The 18,872-nt window shown below is 43.6% G+C and overlaps 1 long non-coding RNA gene across 1 annotated transcript; it reads left to right on the plus strand.

Annotated features, from left to right (window-relative positions):
- The first annotated feature begins 961 nt into the window (after positions 1-961).
- On the plus strand, positions 962-8,037 carry LOC149981654 (uncharacterized). Its single transcript, XR_016497792.1, has 2 exons — positions 962-1,345; positions 2,565-8,037. It is a non-coding gene; the product is annotated as an uncharacterized LOC149981654 (long non-coding RNA).
- Positions 8,038-18,872: the final 10,835 nt, after the last annotated feature.

Below are 18,872 nucleotides of genomic sequence, written 5' to 3' on the forward strand. Positions count from 1 at the left end.
GGCCCTCCTATGTTGAACATAATAAATGGCTCTCTATCCACCGGATGTGTACCAAACTCACTAAAAGTGGCAGTAATAAAGCCTCTCTTGAAAAAGCCAAACCTTGACCCAGAAAATATAAAAAACTATCGGCCTATATCGAATCTTCCATTTCTCTCAAAAAATTTAGAAAAGGCTGTTGCGCAGCAACTCACTGCCTTCCTGAAGACAAACAATGTATATGAAATGCTTCAGTCTGGTTTTAGACCCCATCATAGCACTGAGACGGCACTTGTGAAGGTGGTAAATTACATTTTAATGGCAATGGACCGAGGCTCTGCATCTGTCCTCATGCTCCTAGACCTTAGTGCTGCTTTTGATACCATCGATCACCACATTCTTTTGGAGAGATTGGAAACCCAAATTGGTCTACACGGACAAGTTCTGGCCTGGTTTAGATCTTATCTGTCGGAAAGATATCAGTTTGTCTCTGTGAATGGTTTGTCCTCTGACAAATCAACTGTAAATTTCGGTGTTCCTCAAGGTTCCGTTTTAGGACCACTATTGTTTTCACTATATATTTTACCTCTTGGGGATGTTATTCGAAAACATAATGTTAACTTTCACTGCTATGCGGATGACACACAGCTGTACATTTCAATGAAACATGGTGAAGCCCCAAAATTGCCCTTGCTAGAAGCATGTGTTTCAGACATAAGGAAATGGATGGCTGCAAACGTTCTACTTTTAAACTCGGACAAAACAGAGATGCTTATTCTAGGTCCCAAGAAACAAAGAGATCTTCTGTTGAAACTGACAATTAATCTTAATGGTTGTACAGTCGTCTCAAATAAAACTGTGAAGGACCTCGGCGTTACTCTGGACCCTGATCTCTCTTTTGAAGAACATATCAAGACCATTTCAAGGACAGCTTTTTTCCATCTATTGTGGCAAAGAAGGGGGTTGAGTGATAAATGGCAGATATGTGAGAGCAGAACTAATAAATGGGCTCTGCCCGATCACTAAAATGGCCACCCCTGTCAGAACTACAGATCACAAAATGGCCGACCGCCAAAACTACAAGTCCCAGAAGCAAGGGGAACCCTCAGAAGGTGGAGCCGACAAACAGATAAAGGGTCAAGAAAAACCAGGAAGAGAGAGAGAGAGTGCTGGAAGGATCTATGAACAATAGAGAAAGAGACAATAGAGATTGGCTGGATTTACCGTATATGAGCTGGATTGTTTTGGACTTACCTGTTGGCGTTTGGACCTGGACCTACCGAGAACCCGATTCGTGTACAGAACCCTGCTATCCTTGACCTCGCCTACGGCCTGGGTGGACCAGGACGGAGAAACAAACATACAGGTACTGTCCTGTTCGAAAGAATTTGGTGACAGTTTACCACTTAATTTGTGACAAACGCTCCTAACCTTGAAGAGGTTTGCCACACTATGTAACATTGCAACAATCAGAAACTTTCTGTCCAAAAATGATGCAGAAAAATTAATCCATGCTTTTGTCACTTCTAGGTTAGACTACTGCAATGCTCTACTTTCCGGCTACCCGGATAAAGCACTAAATAAACTTCAGTTAGTGCTAAATACGGCTGCTAGAATCCTGACTAGAACCAAACAATTTAATCATATTACTCCAGTGCTAGCCTCTCTACACTCGCTTCCTGTCAAAGCAAGGGCTGATTTCAAGGTTTTACTGCTAACCTACAATGCATTACATGGGCTTGCTCCTACCTATCTCTCTGATTTGGTCCTGCCGTACATACCTACACGTACGCTATGGTCACAAGACGCACGCCTCCTAATTGTCCCTAGAATTTCTAAGCAAACAGCTGGAGGCAGGGCTTTCTCCTATAGAGCTCAATTTTTATGGAACGGTCTGCCTACCCATGTCAGAGACGCAAACTCGGTCTCAACCTTTAAGTCTTTACTGAAGACTCATCTCTTCAGTGGGTCATATGATTGAGTGTAGTACACTCATATGATTGAGTGTCCCAGGAGTGGGAAGGTGAACGGAAAGGCTCTGGAGCAACGAACCGCCCTTGCTGTCTCTGCCTGGCCGGTTCCCCTCTTTCCAATGGGATTCTCTGCCTCTAACCCTATTACAGGGGCTGAGTCACTGGCTTACTGGGGCTCTCTCATGCCGTCCCTGGAGGGGGTGCGTCACCTGAGTGGGTTGATTCACTGATGTGGTCATCCTGTCTGGGTTGGCGCCCCTCCTTGGGTTGTGCCATGGCGGAGATCTTTGTGGGCTATACTCAGCCTTGTCTCAGGATGGTAAGTTGGTGGTTGAAGATATCCCTCTAGTGGTGTGGGGGCTGTGGTTTGGCAAAGTGGGTGGGGTTATATCCTTCCTGTTTGGCCCTGTCCGGGGGTGTCCTCAGATGGGGCCACAGTGTCTCCCTCTTGTTTCAGCCTCCAGTATTTATGCTGCAGTAGTTTATGTGTCGGGGGGCTGGGGTCAGTTTGTTATATCTGGAGTACTTCTCCTGTCATATTCGGTGTCCTGTGTGTGAATCTAAGTGTGCGTTCTCTAATTCTCTCTTTCTCTATTTCTTTCTCTCTCTCAGAGGACCTGAGCCCTAGGACCATGCCCCAGGACTACCTGACATGATGACTCCTTGCTGTCCCCAGTCCACCTGACCGTGCTGCTGCTCCAGTTTCACCTGTTCTGCCCTATTATTATTTGACCATGCTGGTCATTTATGAACATTTGAACATCTTGGACATCATCTTGGACATCATCTGTTATAATCTCCACCCGGCACAGCCGGAAGAGGACTTGCCACCCCACATAGCCTGGTTTCTCTCTAGGTTTCTTCCTAGGTTTTGGCCTTTCTAGGGAGTTTTTCCTAGCCACTGTGCTACTACACCTGCATTGCTTGCTGTTTGGGGTTTTAGGCTGGGTTTCTGTACAGCACTTTGAGATATCAGCTGATGTACGAAGGGCTATATAAATACATTTGATTTGATTTGACTTGTAGATGACCTGGAGCCAGTGGGTCTGGCGATGAACATGTCGCAAGGGCCAGCCGACTAGAGCATACAGGTCGCAGTGGTGGGTGGTATAAGGTGCTTTAGTAAGAAAACGGATGGCACTGTGATAAACTGCAACCAGTTTGCTGAGTAGAGTATTGGAAGCTATTTTGTAGATGACATCGCCGAAGTCGAGGATCGGTAGGATAGTCAGTTTTACTAGGTTAAGTTTTGCGGCAAGAGTGAAGGAGGCTTTGTTGCAAAATAGATTTGATTTTGAATTGGAGATGTTTGATATGAGTCTGGAAGGACAGTTTGCAGTCTAGCTAGACACCTAGGTACTTATAGATGTCCACATATTCTAGGTTGGAACCATCCAGAGTGGTGATGCTAGTTGGGCGTGCGGGTGCAGACAGCGAACATGCATTTGTTTTTACTAGCGTTTAAGAGCAGTTGGAGGCCACGGAAGGAGTGTTGTATGGCAATGAAGTTTGTTTGGAGGTTCGATAGCACAGTGTCCAAGGAATGGCCAGAAGTATACAGAATGGTGTCGTCTGCGTAGAGGTGGATCAGGGAATCGCCCACAGCAAGAGCAACATCATTGATATATACAGAGAAAAGAGTCGGCCCGAGAATTGAACCCTGTGGTACCCCCATAGCGACTGCCAGAGGACCGGACAACATGCCCTCCGATTTGACACACTGAACTCTGTATGCAAAGTAGTTTTTGAACCAGGCAAGGCAGTAGAAAAGCTGAGGCTACTGAGTCTGCCGATAAGAATATGGTGATTGACAGAGTCGAAAGCCTTGGCCAGGTCGATGAAGACGGCTGCAGAGTACTGTCTTTTATCGATGGCGGATATGATATCGTTTAGTACCTTGAGCGTGGCTTAGGTGCACCCGTGACCGGCTCGGAAACCGGATTGGGTCCAGGGTGTCTCCCCCTTTGAAGAGGGGGATGACCGCGGCAGCTTTCCAATCCTTGGGGATCTCAGATGATATGAAGGAGAGGTTGAACAGGCTGGTAATAGGGGTTGCGACAATGGCGGTGGACAGTTTCAGTAATAGAGGGTCCAGATTGTCAAGCCCAGCTGATTTGTATGGGTCCAGGTTTTGCAGCTCTTTCAGAACATCTGCTATCTGGATTTGGGTAAAGGAGAAGCTGGGGAGACGTGGGCGAGTAGCTGCGGGGGGGGAGCTGTTGGCCGATGTTGGAGTAGCCAGGAGGAAGGCATGGCCAGCCGTTGAGAAATGCTTGTTGAAGTTTTCGATTGTCACGGATTTATCGGTGGTGACCGTGTTACCTAGCCTCAGTGCAGTGGGCAGCTGGGAGAAGGTGCTCTTGTTCACCATGGACTTTACAGTGTCCCAGAATGTTTTGGAGTTAGAACTACAGGATGCAAATTTCTGCTTGAAAAAGCTGGCCTTTGCTTTCCTGACTGACTGAGTGTATTGGTTCCTGAATTCCCTGAACAGTTGCATATCGCGGGGACTATTCGATGCTATTGCAGTCCGCCACAGGATGTTTTTGTGCTGGTCGAGGGCAGTCAGTTCTGGAGTGAACCAAGGGCTATATCTGTTCTTAGTTCTGCATTTTTTGAACGGAGCATGCTTGTCTAAGATGGTGAGGAAGTTACTTTTAAAGAATGACCAGGCATCCTCAACTGACGGGATGAGGTCAATATCCTTCCAGGATACCCGGGCTAGGTCGATTAGAAAGGTCTGCTCGCAGAAGTGTTTTAGGGAGCGTTTGACGGTGACCGCAGACCCGTATCGGATACAGGCAATGAGGCAGTGATCGCTGAGATTCTGATTGAAGACAGCAGAGGTGTATTTGGAGGGCAAGTTAGTCAGGATAATATCAATTAGGGTGGCCATGTTTACGGATTTAGGGTTGTACCTGGTGGGTTCCTTGATGATTTGTGTGAGATTGAGGGCATCTAGCTTAGATTGTAGGACTGCTGGGTTGTTAAGCATATCCCAGTTTAGGTCACCTAACAGAACAAACTCTGAAGCTAGATGGGGGGCGATCAATTCACAGATGGTGTCCAGGGCACAGCTGGGAGCTGAAGGGGGTCGGTAGCAGACGGCAACGTTGAGAGACTTATTTCTGGAGAGATTAATTTTTACAATTAGAAGTTCGAACTGTTTGGGCATAGACCTGGAAAGTATGACAGAACTTTGCAGGCCATCTCTGCAGCAGATCGCAACTCCTCCCCCTTTGGCAGTTCTATCTTGACGGAAAGTGTTATAGTTGGGTATGGAAATCTCCAAATTTTTGGTGGCCTTCCTAAGCCAGGATTCAGACACGGCAAGGACATCAGGGTTGGCAGAGTGTGCTAAAGCAGTGAGTAAAACAAACTTAGGGAGGAGGCTTCTGATGTTGACATGCATGAAACCAAGGCTTTTTCAATCACAGAAGTCAACAAATGAGGGTGTCTGGGGACATGCAGGGCCTGGGTTTGCCTCCACATCACCCGAGGAACAGAGGAGGAGTAGGATGAGGGTGCGGCTAAAGGCTATCAAAACTGGTCACTTAGAGCGTTGGGGACAAGGAATAAAAGGAGCAGATTTATGGGTGTTGGAGATTGTATTCAGGGCATAATGTGCAGACAGCTGTATGGTGGGGTGTGGGTACAGCGGAGGTAAGCCCGGGCACTGGGTGATGATAAGAGAGGTTGTATCTCTGGACATGCTGGTTATAATGGGTGAGGTCTCAGAGGTGTGAGGAGTGGAACTAGGGGCTCCATCGTAAACTAAAACAATGATAACCAACCTGAACAACAGTAGACAAGGCATATTGATATTTGAGAGAGACATACAGCAAGGTATAAAGTAATCGCAGGTCTTGATTGGGAGAGCTTGCTAAAACAACAGGTGAGACAACAACAGCTAGTCAGCTAACACAACAACAGCAGGTAAAATGGCGATGACTAGGCAGAGAGGGTCGGATTAACTACACACAGAGCCTGAGTTCGCGGCTGGGGCCGACAGGTAAAACATAAATAAACAGAATGGAGTACCGTGATTAATGGTCCAGCAGACATCAGATATGTAGCCAAGTGATGATAGTGTCCAGGGGGCAGCAGTAGATGGAACAGGGAAGCTGCCACTACGCTAGCACGCGGGCGACATGGCGTTTAAAGTTAGTAGCAGTTGTAGTAGTTGTGAAGATCCAGATGAAAATGTTCAGTTTGCTGTGGGAATCCGGGGATAAAAATAATAAGTCCGTTATGCTCTGGTTAGAGTCACGTTGTTCAAACTGGCGAGAGCTATTCGAGCTGAAGGTTAGCTGATGACCGCTGGCAATGGTTTGCTGACTGATAGCTGGCTAGCTTCAGTTGTGGGATTCCAGATCCAAAGTAAATACAGATACTTTAGGGAAAAAAAGCAGATCCACGCTACATTGGATGAGGCGGGTTGCAGGAGAGTATTTAGATGTTGAGGTTTAGCAAAATATTTTAAAAGATATGTGACGAAAAATATGTAAAAAACAATATATACAAGGGACACGACAGGACAAAGACATCTGACTGCTACGCCACCTTGGATTAAGTCTTTGGTACTTTGGTGCGAAAAGTGAAAATCAGTCCCAGAACAACAGCAAAGGACCATGTGAAGATGCTGGAGGAAACAGGTACAAATGATCTTTATCCACAGTAAAAAGAGTCCTATAATTGACATAACCTGAAAGGCCACTCAGCAAGGAAGAAGCCACTGCTCCAAAACTGCCATAAAAAAGCCAGACTGGTTGCAACTGCACATGGGGACAAAGATCATAATTTTTGGAGAAATATCCTCTGGTCTGGTGAAACAAACATAGAACTGTTTGACCATAATGACCATCGTTATGTTTGGAGGAAAAAGGGGGAGGCTTGCAAGCCGAAGAATACCATCCCAACCGTGAAGCACGGGGGTTGCAGGATCATGTTGTGGCGGTGCTTTGCTGCAGGAGGGACTGGTGAACTTCACAAAATAGATGGCATCATGAGGTAGTAAAATTATGTGGATATATTGAAGCAACATCTCAAGACATCAGTTAGGAAGTTAAAGCTTGGTCGCAAATGGGTCTTCCAAATTGACAATGACCCCAAGCATACTTCCAAATTCGTGGCAAAATGGCTTAAGGACAACAAAGTCAAGGTATTGGTATTGGCCATCACAAAGCCCTAACCTCAACCCTTTAGAAAATGTGTGGGCAGAATTGAAAAATTGTGTGCGAGCAAGGAGGCCTACAAACCTGACTCAGTTACCCCAGCTCTGTTAGGAGGAATGGGCCAACATTCACCCAACTTATTGTGGGAAGCTTGTGGAAGGCTGCTCGAAACGTTTGACCCAAGTTAAACAATGTAAAGGCAATGCTAACAAATACTAAATGAGTGTATGTAATCTTCTGACCCACTGGGAATGTGATGAAATAAATAAAAGCTGAAATACATCATTACCTATACTATTATTCTGACATTTCACGTTCTTAAAATAAAGTGTTGATCCTAACTGACCTAAAACAGGGAATATTTACTAGGATTAAATGTCAGGAATTGTGAAAAACTGAGTTTAAATGTATTTGGCTAAGGTGTATGTAAACTTCTGACTTCAACTGTATGTGGACCTAGCTCAAGGCTAGTTGGTGCTTGCTTCGGGACAGAGGAGTTAGCTAACAGTAGCCACTCATTTGCAGCTAGGTAGCTGCGATGATCCGGTGTAATGATCCAGAGCGTGAAAGTGAAATTAAGATATATACGAAAAAGACCGGCTATTGACATGGGATAAGACACGGGACGGGATAAGACAACGACAAACACACACGTCCTACTGCTACTCCATCTTGGATCATAAATCAACTTTTAGTTGATTAGCTTGAACACATGGTTACAATATACTCTATTCCATTCTAAAAGATAACAGAGAGGTGAACTCTCAATTCATATAATGCACTTGCATATATTAAGCATCCTATCAAGTCAATTGACCAAGTAGTGAACATAAATCATCACTACGTAGAATTGCAGGATTTTCTTTGGTGTGGTGTATTCATGAATCTCAATAAACTATAACCTAAATGCATTATTACCTCCAACTTGTCCCAATTCACATGTTCAATTGCCCACCCTGACATACCAAGCTAGAACAGGCCCTGCATCTCAACTAATAGCCAATTTAGGCGAAATATCCCAAGCAGGGCTACAGCAACTTCCAGAGAGGGTCAGTCTCCTCGGACTTTGCGGTGGCCGCTCTGGTTCGGCAGAACGGTGTCGCCATAACCAAGTGGTCTCACTTCGTTCTGGGTTCCACTGTGCAAGAGTAGAGAGGGGGTCAGTAGAGTTTTATGAACATCAAGGCAGACACACAGTGAATTTAGATTGTTTTTCCGTGTTCTGATTGGCCAAAATGGTCAAGCCTTCGACAGGCCTCCGCAGTGCCCACACATAGCCTATATAGTTCTTCATCATTCTCGCCACTGCCGAAGAGAAGACAATTAAGAAACCACCATTTACCTACCTCTAGGCTGCTATACATATTTATTTGGTTTGTCATTGTAGACAGTTGCTATGGCGCCCTAGCAGCAGCCTAAGCAGAGAGCTCCTGTATATTTTGTAAATATTGTTTTGTGGCATTTTTTTTTCCTAAAATATTTTTTTTTTAAGAATGAACAATTAATATAGCTAATATAATTAGAATCCACCACAATGTTAAGACTGAAGCTGGCAAGTAATTTGTTTGTTTGGCTAGCTAGCTAATGTTAGCTGGCTATCTGTTTTGATTCGAATGCCAGCCAGTGTCAGGAGGTTGAGGATGAATGGAGAGAAGTCAAAAGCAAGATGGCAGAGGTGTGCAGCGATGAAGATCAAAGGGAAGTAACAAGGCTGCTCTTTAATTATTATTGAATTGTGGTGTGCTTTCTGGTGCCATGTGACTGTCATAGCATCACCCAAGGGCTCCCGAGTTGCGCAGTGGTCTAAGGCACTGTATCTTAGTGCTAGAGGCGTCATTACAGACCCTGGTTTGAGTCCAGGCTGTATCACAACCAGCCATGATTGGGAGTCCCATAGGGCGGCGCACAATTGGCCCAGCGTCGTCCGGGTTAGGGTTTGGCCAGGGTAGGTTGTCATTGTAAATAATAATTTGTTCTTAACTGACTTGCCTAGTTAGATAAAGGTTAAATAAATAAAGCAATTTAAAGTGGGTGCTTCATTTTGGTAGTAGTGAAGGAGTAGCTAGCTAGTTACCTACTACGGAGTCCATGGACAGCGAGAAACCTTGATGAGACCGCACTTCCTGCCTGCCTACAGACTTTCTCTCCCTGCTGGACCACCTCCATCAAATGACCACTCAAGCCATGAACTTTCTAACGACTGTCCATCTCATGATGTTGTTTTTCTAAATTACTTTTTTCGTGTGCTTTGAAGAGCTGAGATTCTTTGAAAAGCGCTTTATAAGTTGAATAATAATAAGAATAATAATGTATTATACTATATTGTGTTTCATGGAATTTTAGTGGTAATTACATATATATATAATTTATCCAAATAATTTTACCAGCTCCGTGTTTTCTCAAATTGAAAAAAGTAAGGGAGAGCCGCTCCTGTTTGTGTGTGTGTTTTTTTGTGTGTGCTTATAGGTCAACACATGACAGCTGATTAGCGTCTTGAGTCATTTCTATTGTCTCACCCTGGTCATGGTCATGGTCACACACACACACACACACACACACACACAACCATCATCAACAATCCCTCGAGGTTGAGGATGATCACTTCTTCACAGGTTTTTTGGGTGGCGTGCTTGTTGTGGATCCTGCTGTGGTTCAGCAGGCCGATAGTGGAGCCACAGTAGTTGCCAGGTGGATCTGTTTATGGAGTGGAGTTCCCAGTTTGTGTTTATGTTGCATTTTTTTTAGGTTGGATTTCAAAGTGTCTTTTTATCTTGTCCTCCTTGTGTCCCCTCTGCCAGTTGGTTGCAGATCAGTTGTTTGGGCAACCTTGAGTTGCGCTCGCACACACCACTACACCTGACTGCAAATGGTCACAAAGCGGATTTCTGTCGAGGATAAGTAGCTAAGCCAACGTGGTGAAGCTGAGCTAGTCAATTAAACAGACTGAGTGAAGATAGCCAATGAAAGCGAGAGACCGAGAGAACGAGAGAATGAGACAGAAAGAAATGAAAAACAAAAAATGTAAGCAAAATAAATTCGAACAGGGGCCACAATGGCAAACAAAGCAACTCCACAGATGGCCGCACACAGGTGTGTGAAGTGTGTGTGATTGTGTGTGATGGATGTCACTTTGTGAAGAGGGCCCTGACAGCATTATTGTCCATGAGCTGCTGCTGGCCCACGCAAGTACTCTACAGTCATTATCTATTAGCACTATGGAACAGCTTCCTTTTCACGCTCCAACACCGAAAACTGCATGGCAGTACAGTGAATCAATCAACGCATCATGTCAAGAGGACATTGACAAACATATGAGCAACTGATTGAATGACTATCTTGCCAAAGAGTAAAACTGTACTGTATTTCCATTCCCCCCAATATCTCTATGATCATTATAATCCATCTCCTTGGTCAAATCCACTCTAATGTATTTAGTTAGGAATGAAGAAGTCCATGTAGAGAATTACAGTAGGGTTGATGAACTTGTTGTGGATAAAAGGAAGGGTAATTTCTTTCATCTTATGGTCCCCCCCTCCTTTACCGTCCCTCTCTTTTCCTCTCTTTTACTTCTCCGGTTGCATACAAACACTTATGACTGCCATACCCACAGCAGAAGCTGCCTTTCTTAGCCTGGAGTGTCTTCCGCTTTCGCATGCTAACCCCTCTGCCCTCTGCCAATAGTACATTAGCATCTCAGCTAAAGCCTTGATTTTGCTACAGGGCAGCAAGAGGCACTCTCCTTACAGCAAATTAAGGTGTGTCTGTGTGTGTGTTACATCCACATAAAGCGAAGGTGCTGGGCCCTATATACTCACTGAATAGGCCTAATTTCCTCCAGCCGCTGTTTTTTATTTTCATTTCAAAAGAATCATCTAATTATAACCTTTTATCAAACCTGTATTTGTTTATTCATGGGCCCTAAACACACCGCACACTCCAAGGGCTGATTTTGATTGCTGAATATGAAGAGAGAGAGAGAGAGAAAGGTTTCCAAGAGAAAAAGGGGGGGCTAACATACAGCACTTGTGCAACAGAAATTTGGTGCGACCGCCTGCCGTAACCGCTGTCGATATTTAAATGAGCATCCAATTACTCTAGCAGGGAGTCAGTTTACTGCAACATCGCACTTGGGTGCCAAATTAAGCTTCTTTTGATCTTACACCCCTTTACGTACACAACAACACAACCTATAAGTAAATTTCACAAATAGGCCTCACTGACTGGGGGTCTGAGACAATGAAAGCCTGAAGCGCTTTCTTCCCACTCTCTCACTCTTCTGTCTCTCTTCTCGGTCTCTTTCGCTCCATCTCTCCATCCCTCTCTCCATCTCAGGCCTCCTTCTCAATGGACAGTATTCATTAGGGAGACTTGGAGGGGGGCAAAAGTGGGGAAGGCTACAAATTACTGATAATGGCGCGGTGCTAATGAAGAGAATGCAGAAATGTCATTAGCATTTAAGAGGATAAGATCCATATGACCTGCTGCCGCTGCCAGGCGCTTTCCAGTGCCACTCACTTAAGGAAGCAGGAGAGTGAGACTGATACCCAGATAGCCTCATTTGCATGGCTGAGTGGAGGAGGATGCTGATTGGTATGGACCCTCAACCACACCACCTTGTTCCCCACTCCTTCCCTCCCTCTCGCCATCCTCTTGTTTATGCATCACATACAATGTCACACGTGTGCGTTGTCCATATTCGCTGGTAGCAACTGTCGACAAGCAAAGAAAGCAAAGCATGATGCAAGAGAAGAGAGAGAGAGGAGCTGCATGTGCGGCAGTTTAAAATGTGAAAAGGCAGAACGAAAGGAGATGCTCTTGATCCACACAGATGCACCCTGAGAGAGAGATTAGAGATTAGAGAGACAGTGCCTATGGTGACCTTTGAAACCCCCCCCCCCCCATAAGGATGAATGAAAGTAATAGTCTTATTGTCACTCACTGAGAAGCAAGGCTATATGTTTCTCAATGTAGATGGAACCTAGCTAGCATGTCAATGAGCTAAAGAGCAGAGTTGTGATCTTATTTGTCCCAGTGAATAAATCATTACTGTTATAATTGTTGGGAAGTCAACAGCAGTTATTTGAATGCTTTTAAGAGGTACATATGATCCACAGTGAATATGTGCGGTTGCAGCTTCCTTTATATAATGAATAGCCATGTTAAAGGAGCAGTGCAGTCAAATATGCAATTGTTCTGTGTTTTTCCCCCACACTGTGTCCCTGTTTTTTTCCCCCCCACACTGTGACATTATGATAATGCACTTTAGGTGTAAGAGCTGTTTGAAAATACTGCCTAAAGTTTCAGCTTTTTTGGCTGGCTGGGATTTTTGGACCACCTGTTGATGTTAATATACCAATAACAAAGTTTGTCCTCTTTTCTGCCAATAACAGCTAGTTTTCAGGTTACACATCCCACCCATTAGGCTCCTCCAATTAGCCCCCTCGCTCAGACCACTCCCAGACAGCCCTGGCAAAATGTTTGCTAAGAAGCTTTTTCTGGTTATTTTTTTACCCTTTTAATTGAAAACAATCACAGTAAGGTACTTAATTGTTACTCAGAAATGATGTGATATTGAGATAAAAACAGCTGCATTGGACCTTTAAACATCTCTGTTTCAGTGCCTGGTTGTGCCTGAGTATGTTCTCACACGAACCGCTAGGTGGCTACAGACCTGTTTATGTGAGTCTGAGGAGAATCATTACTCAGCCCTCAGATGGCTCTGTAAGCAACAGGAGAACATGAAAACATGCTTCAGAGCCATTAGCCTGCGTATGATAACCTCCTGTTCATTAGTATAAATGAGATGTTAATGTTTTGAAGGATCTGACAATTCTGTCTACGTCATCCCCAATAAATGGCACATAAAACTCCACAGATGAATTTGCCAATCTATCTTATTAGTTTGTGCAGTTCATAGTTGTTCTGTTTGTTACCTACTGCATAGCTTGTGTCCAAAAACACCTGCTTGAGTTACCTCAAGTCCTCCTTCACACACACATGTGAGCTCACCTGAAACTGTTCAAAACACGAGAGGCAGGTTTCATTGCTGATCTCCATGGTAACCGGCTAAATGGGGTCATAGGTGAACATTTTCCCTAGCCCGAGTGCTTCGGTGGATCCCTTTAACAAAGCTGCATAAGCGTCAGACAAACATCTTAAAGCACACCTGCTGCTGAAACGTATCTGCGGTAATTTAATTTATATGCATAATCAGAGTTAGCTAGGTTACTTTCTAAATGTAATACATTACAGTTACTAGTTACCGGTCCAAAAGTGTAATCCGTAATGTAACTTTTGGATTACATTCAGTTACTTTTAGATGACATTCCCCTTAAGAGGCATTGGAAAAAGACAACAAATTATGTTACCAATTGAACAACATCTGTTGCAGGATAAATCAATGCTAAAGTTTACAAAGCTGGCCATATGTGGGATGTAAAATTTTACTTTATGGGTTGGTTATGTAGGCTTCTTCTAACCCATCGCTTTCTACTACATGTAATAATATGATTCAATTATATCTTTACATTAATAACCAAAGTCTATCAGAATTCCAGTGTTTCCAATAAATGTTATACTCCTTGATCTTCAAGAATACGACTTGGAAATATGGAAGTATAGATTAGCCAAATTGTTTTACCTGACCATGACCCCAAAACTAAGGACTTATTAGCCAGCTCTACTCTGTTGTTTATGATTTTATTGTCATGGAGGACTGACTGGGCTCAATGATTCGAGTTCAAAAATAAATGCTGCTCTCATGGAATGGCATACTTTGAGCACTACTGAAAAAGTGCTATTTACATGTGAAAAATGAAAGTAATTTGATTTAGGACTATTGTTTACCTGTTTGTTGGTGACACTTTGATATCTTGACAATATACAGCTATTTAAAAATAATACAAAAATGTTCGCCCCACCTCTGTTTTGGTAAAAAGCTGAGGAATGGGTCTGGAGAAATATAACCACTCTCAGATTAATAGACAGAGCAATGGATGCAAGGACTGACCATCCATGATATCAAAATTATAGTTTTAACCATGTTTTGTTTGTTTGCATTTACTTTGTTTACAAACATTGGAGTAAAAAAAAGTTTATATTTTGGGTTCTCGTGGAGAACTAAGCTCCTGAGGATTTTATAAGTTATTTTCGTCAAGAATCAATGGATATATATATATATATATATATATATATATATATACAGTACCAGTCAAAAGTTTGGACACACCTACTCATTCAAGGGTTTTTCTTTATTTTTATTATTTTCTACTTTGTAGAATAATAGTGAAAACATCAACACGTTTGACCGCGGACCCATTACGGCAATGAGGCAGTGATCACTGAGATCCTGGTTGAAGACAGCAGAGGTGTATTTAGAGGGCAGGTTGGTCAGAATGATATCTATGACGGTTTACGGATTTTGGGTTGTACCTGGTAGGCTCATTGATAATTTGTGTGAGATTGATGGCATCTAGCTTAGATTGTTGGATGGCCAGGGTGTTAAGCATGTCCCAGTTTAGGTAACCTAACAGTACGAGCTCTGAAGATAGATGGGGGCAATCAATTCACATATGGTGTCCAGGGCACAGCTGGGGGCTGAAGGTGGTCTATAACAAGGTTGAATCCCGCTCAAATTGATTGAGCACAGACCTGGATAGCATGACAGAACTCTTCAGGCTATCTCTGCAGCAGATTGCAACTCCGCCCCCTTTGGCAGTATTATCTTGTCAGAAAATGTTATAGTTAGGGTTGGATATTTCAGGATTTTTGGTGGCCTTCCTAAGCCAGGATTCAGACACAGCTAGAACATCCGGGTGGGCAGAGTGTGCTAAAGCAGTGAATAAAACAAACTTAAGGAGGAGGCTTCTAATGTTAACATGCATGAAACCAAGGCTTTTACGGTTACAGAAGTCAACAAATGAGAGTGCCTGGGTAATATGAGTGGAGCTAGGCACTGCAGGACATGGACTAACCTCTATATCACCAGAAGAACAGAGGAGGAGTAGGATAAGGGTACGGCTAAAGGCTGTAAGAACTGGTCGTCTAGTGCGTTCGGAACAGAGAGTAAAAGGAGCAGGTTTCTGGTGCGCGGAAGAATATATTCAATGCATAATACACAGACAAGGGTATGGTAAGATGTGAATACAGTTTAGGTAAACCTAGGCATTGAGTGACGATGAGAGAGGCTTTGTCTCCGGAAACACCATTTAAACCGGTTGAGGCATATTGAGCAGGGCTAAAGGCTCTACGGTGAAATAAGACAATAATCACAAACTAAAACAGCAATGGACAAGGCATATTGACATTAGGGAGAGGCATGCGTAGCCGTGTGATCATAAGGACCAGTGAGTAGCTAGGCGAGCTGGAGACACAGCGATTCAGAGAGATAACCGGCTGGGGCTAGCAGAAGGGCCTTAGGGGGACGTCACAACGGAAGAGTCTGTTGTAGCCCCCTCGGACGATTACGTCGGCAGACCAGTCGTGATGGATTGGCAGGGCTCCATGTAAGCAGTAAAAGGGTCCAGGCCAATTGGCAAAATAGGTATTGTAGTCCAAGAAATTGGCTGATGGACCTCTTCAACTAACAGTCCGATATGCCATAGACAGCTAGTAGGCCGCAGCTAGCAGGCTAGCAGATGGGACTTCAGGGGACGTCGCGATGGAGGAGCCTGTTGAAACCCCCTCGGGCGGATTACATCAGTAGACCAGTTGTGATGGATCGGCGGGGCTTTGTGTTGGCAGTAAAAGGGGTCCGGGCCAATTGGCAAAATACAGTGCCTTGCGAAATTATTCGGCCCCCTTGAACTTTGCGACCTTTTCCCACATTTCAGGCTTCAAACATAAAGATATAAAACTGTATTTTTTTGGTGAAGAATCAACAACAAGTGGGACACAATCATGAAGTAGAACGACATTTATTGGATATTTCAAACTTTTTTAACAAATCAAAAACTGAAAAATTGGGCGTGCAAAATTATTCAGCCCCCTTAAGTTAATACTTTGTAGCGCCACCTTTTGCTGCAATTACAGCTGTAAGTCGCTTGGGGTATGTCTCTATCAGTTTTGCACATCGAGAGACTGAATTTTTTTCCCATTCCTCCTTGCAAAACAGCTCGAGCTCAGTGAGGTTGGATGGAGAGCATTTGTGAACAGCAGTTTTCAGTTCTTTCCACAGATTCTCGATTGGATTCAGGTCTGGACTTTGACTTGGCCATTCTAACACCTGGATATGTTTATTTTTGAACCATTCCATTGTAGATTTTGCTTTATGTTTTGGATCATTGTCTTGTTGGAAGACAAATCTCCGTCCCAGTTTCAAGTCTTTTGCAGACTCCATCAGGTTTTCTTCCAGAATGGTCCTGTATTTGGCTCCATCCATCTTCCCATCAATTTTAACCATCTTCCCTGTCCCTGCTGAAGAAAAGCAGGCCCAAACCATGATGCTGCCACCACCATGTTTGACTGTGGGGATGGTGTGTTGCTTTTACGCCAAACATAACGTTTTGCATTGTTGCCAAAAAGTTCAATTTTGGTTTCATCTGACCAGAGCACCTTCTTCCACATGTTTGGTGTGTCTCCCAGGTGGCTTGTGGCAAACTTTAAACAACACTTTTTATGGATATCTTTAAGAAATGGCTTTCTTCTTGCCACTCTTCCATAAAGGCCAGATTTGTGCAATATACGACTGATTGTTGTCCTATGGACAGAGTCTCCCACCTCAGCTGTAGATCTCTGCAGTTCATCCAGAGTGATCATGGGCCTCTTGGCTGCATCTCTGATCAGTCTTCTCCTTGTATGAGCTGAAAGTTTAGAGGGACGGCCAGGTCTTGGTAGATTTGCAGTGGTCTGATACTCCTTCCATTTCAATATTATCGCTTGCACAGTGCTCCTTGGGATGTTTAAAGCTTGGGAAATCTTTTTGTATCCAAATCCGGCTTTAAACTTCTTCACAACAGTATCTCGGACCTGCCTGGTGTGTTCCTTGTTCTTCATGATGCTCTCTGCGCTTTTAACGGACCTCTGAGACTATCACAGTGCAGGTGCATTTATACGGAGACTTGATTACACACAGGTGTATTGTATTTATCATCATTAGTCATTTAGGTCAACATTGGATCATTCAGAGATCCTCACTGAACTTCTGGAGAGAGTTTGCTGCACTGAAAGTAAAGGGGCTGAATAATTTTGCACGCCCAATTTTTCAGTTTTTGATTTGTTAAAAAAGTTTGAAATATCCAAAAAAATGTCGTTCCACTTCATGATTGTGTCCCACTTGTTGTTGATTCTTCACAGAAAAATACAGTTGTATATCTTTATGTTTGAAGCCTGAAATGTGGCAAAAGGTCGCAAAGTTCAAGGGGGACGAATACTTTCGCAAGGCACTGTATGTATATTTTGTAGCCCAAGGAGTGGCTGATGGATCTCTTCAGCTAGCCGAGAGATGGGCCTAGCACGAGGCTAGTTCCAGGCTAACTGGTGCTTGCTTCGGGACAGAGACATTAGCCAGGTTCAAAGCATGCGGAAGGAATCCAGAAATGTGTAGATTTGATGGAGAAAAAGCAGTCTGGTATGCTCTTGTTTGAATCCCGCTGTGCAGACTGGCATCAGTTGACCGGGCTAAGGTTAGCTGATGACCGCTAGCAGTGGCTAACTGACTACTAGCTAGTAGCTAGTTAGCTGGCTAGCTTCTGTTGGGTGTTCTGGTTCTAAAGTATAGAAAATAGCAGATCCATACCACATGTAATCTGTTACTTCCCAATCCTGTTTATAACAGTACACAATTTTAGTATTGCATTAGGACCAACAGAGAGTGAGGTAATGATAGAATACAGAATGCATGGGAGGTGATTGACTTGCTCAAAGTCAAGCCTCTGATAGCTGTATATGATAGCTGTATATAATGAGATAGGAGGTAATATACTAGGATAATAAAAACGTTTCTGGATGTCCAACATGAATCTGTTGAAATGGACCCTTTTCTTACATCCATTATCCACATGAGAGTAGAACATATCCATGAGCATGGTCTTTCCTGTCCCTGGAATTCACCTAAAAAAAGAGACAAGAAAGAAACATATGGATCATAAAATATAGCTAACAATATCTGAAGAAAGCATGAAACAACATGGCAATAACACAAGTAGTCAGTAGTCACAGGGTCAGCATCAAACAGAATGTAAGTAAGTGTTAGAACTGTCAGATAATGTGTTATAACCTGTAGATAATGTTTTAACTGGCCGATAATTTGTTATAACTTGCGGATAATGTGTTATAACTTGCAGATAGCGTTTTAACTGGAAGATAATTAAGTGATATTTCCCGAGAAGTCGGTGTTTGGAAGATATATTGGAACAGGTGTTGTTAGGTCTGAGACGAAGGCTCAGTCTTTTTTTTTTGCATCTATGGACGCGACCCAGTCGTTCAGTCTTTTTGTTCTGTATCTGTTGACACAACCCAGTTGTTCGCTCTAAATGTTCCATTGCCATGCTGGCTGGCAATTGCCATGCTGGCTGTCCCTTGGTTGCTAGCTAGCCAACTACGGCTAAATTACTGTCACTTTAAACAGTGCAGCCAGAATAACAGCAAAGTAACTCCATTTGAGTTTGTTTAAGCTGTTTTCTAGTGACATTTATTTGGTTACATCCATAACAATGAGCTAATGAGGCACGATTTTGCCTGGCACAGAAAATGTGCTCTCTCGTCAGGACACTATTGTTCAGAGGAGCTAGCTAAGAACACAGCTAAC

The sequence above is a fragment of the Oncorhynchus mykiss genome, chromosome 8 (genome assembly GCF_057628025.1).
Source record: "Oncorhynchus mykiss isolate SJ-2025 chromosome 8, ASM5762802v1, whole genome shotgun sequence".
NCBI lineage: Eukaryota > Metazoa > Chordata > Actinopteri > Salmoniformes > Salmonidae > Oncorhynchus > Oncorhynchus mykiss.